The sequence below is a fragment of the Pinus tabuliformis genome, chromosome J, assembly GCF_031772625.1.
Source record: "Pinus tabuliformis cultivar Carrire ecotype Pingquan chromosome J, CPIR1, whole genome shotgun sequence".
In the NCBI taxonomy this organism is placed as follows: Eukaryota; Viridiplantae; Streptophyta; class Pinopsida; order Pinales; family Pinaceae; genus Pinus; species Pinus tabuliformis.
Genome location: NC_142295.1, coordinates 301,618,126 through 301,621,010, shown reverse-complemented (window position 1 = coordinate 301,621,010; position 2,885 = coordinate 301,618,126).

The following is a 2,885-nucleotide window of genomic DNA, read 5'->3' as shown; positions in this document are numbered from 1 at the left end:
TTAGATGCCTCTGGGTCGCAGCTAGCCAAAGGTTAGTCATGACAGTCATCTCAGGACTCACATAAACTAGCAAAAAAACAAAAAAATTGTTAAATATTTTTTATTGGAATTTTAAGAATTAATAAGATTTATTAATGTTTTTACACTTTAAGATAAGTATGGATCCTTAGGATTTTTCACTCCATTATTTGTTAGAGTTGGAGATTACTACTCGTGACTAATCCCTAGGTTAATCCCTAGATTTGTAATGTTGAACATGGTTACCTATTTGCGAGTTATTATGATGATGATGATGATGATGATGATGGTTAACGTCCACTGAGACCAAACTTTGGTCTATCGGACCTAAAGAAACAAATTATTTAGTTTGATTTAAGATATTATTCCTATGCTCAAAAAGCTTGGAGAGAAGCCTCCCAAGCTCACTATAATTTTGACATCGTAAAAGGCTAGGAAGGTCAGTATTGTGACAAAGATTATGAAACTGAGATCTAATGTGGTTGTACGCGAGGCACTCTAAGAGGCATTTTTTTCTTAAAATGATATAGATGTTGTAACTTAATATAGATAATGCTTGTCCATGTTGGTTAAAATAATATATGTTGGCCATGTATTAATTAAAAAACACTCTCTCTACTATATGTTGGTTGTGTATTAAATAAAAATATTTTCTCTCTTTCCCTCACTCATAACTAAACATAAGAAATTTTGAACATCATATCTTAACCTAAATCCAATTATTAAGCACTCTAAAAAGGGTTTGTACCTTGTAGGATTTGATCCATCTTGGTGCTTAATAGATCTAAAGTATAAAATAGATCTAAGTTGTTTTGTAAAACTTGAAGGAATATAATTGAAAAAGCATTTATACACTAGGTTTTGTACTAGTTATGTCATGTGATACATATATTAAGCGAGTAGTCAATTTTATGTGTTGTGCTATTTGCAGCTTGAGATATGAAATTCTTACAAGGTTCCCACATGGAATTGTGACTTTCCTTTGCCCTTTCATAAATGATAATTGTAGTTACATAGTTAAAATTTTATGACTTAGCATTTTCTATTGATTTTTTTGTTACAAGCATGATTGTAAACCTGTAATTTGAAGAATGACCCCACAAAAGTAGTAACACAAGTGAAATGTGCCCTTCCTATTTTAGACTTCCACCATTTCTACCTCTCAAATATATTCCCTCCACACCAAAACATATTCTTCTCTCATTCTTCTCATTCACATTATCTTTATCAATAACTTGTTCATATTGCACAATTGAGATAGGTGTATAACATCAAATTTTTTATCTTTATCTATCTCAGTTGTGTTTCTCTTCTTCTTTCAAGAACTACTATGTTTCAAACCCTTAATGTTGAAGATTGTTGTGATGATATTTTCCTCCACATTTTTGTATATAATTCTCTTTTGTTGAGAAGTTAGGTTTATAACCTTTACATAGGATCAAAGCCTAGTATTTGATAGGTTTTGACACCTTGTCTATATTCCACGACAAACCTTCATATGCCACATGTATAAGAGTTACGCATACATTTATTAAGGTATATTAATGACCATATAATTGGTTTGGTTCTCCAAAGTTATCATATACTTCGCAAATTGTGTATCAATCTAAAACATATAAATTAGAGTAAATATACAATCTATAACTTGAATACAATATATTTCTAGATAGAGAACTAAATTATATAGCTTGATGGGCTAGTGTGAGTGTTAGGTCCCTATACTACTAGTGTAACCCATTATTGTTATTAGTACAACCCCCTTATTATATTGTTGTGCCCATGTAGTCCCCATATTGTTATTATTGTGCTCCATAGAAGCCCATTATTGTTATTATTATGCCCTTAAATTATTATTTTTATGTCGGCTCTGATTATATTATGACCCCTTTGTATCATCCAAGAATTGTTAATTTGTGTAATGTAAAGGAGGTTTCCCCCTTGAAGAGGCTTATTTCTAAGGCGTTGATCTATCTTTTCTATCTTTTTGTGAACTGGTTTCATAACATTTGGTATCAGAGCTTTGGATTCTAGGGTTTCCCTGCTCCAAATAGGTGATTTTCGCTATAACTGTTTTTATGTGACGTTTTAGAAGCTAAAATAAAAACCCATTTGAGGCTAAATCTCATTGAACCTTGGGTCCAAATTTCAGATCTTGTCTCACTATATTTTCGGTGATATGATCTGAGGAAGTTAGGGTTTTTGTAAGCTCCAGAATTTCATCTAAAACAGGTCATCGTGGAATTTTCGCTATAACGTTTTCACTACGAAGTTTCAGAACGTAAAATAAAAACCCATTTGAGAAGAAATTTGTCTAAACCTCGGCTCCGAATTTCAAATCTTTTCTCGCTATATTTTCGGATATATGATCTGAGGAATTTAGGGTTTTTGCAGACTCCTAAATTACATCCTAAGCAGGCGACCTTGGAAAATCATCATAACGTTCTCTCTAAGCATCAAATTGAAATTTTGTAAGAAGTTACAGAAAAAGGACAGACTGTATTTTGTTAGGGCATAATTTTCAGAACCTAAGGTTGAAACAATGACATGTGGCACGCCGTACAAGTTCACTCTACTGAACTAGTCTATAATTAGGTCATTGCGGGAGATTGGGAATAGATATTTCTTCAAGAATCCAATTGTGATCAGACTTGCAGAGTTAGAAAGAGGACTCAGAGGGCTATTAAATACTAAAATTTCAGAACTTAAAGATCCAAAAGTACAGAGTTACAGTTGTTTCAAGATCTAGCTCCTAAAATCAAGAAAAAGCGAGATGAGGAAGTTTGATGGAAAGGATCCGGTAAATTAGATACTACAGATGGAGAAATATTTTGATCTACATGGTGTACCATTGTTACAAAAGGTACGTA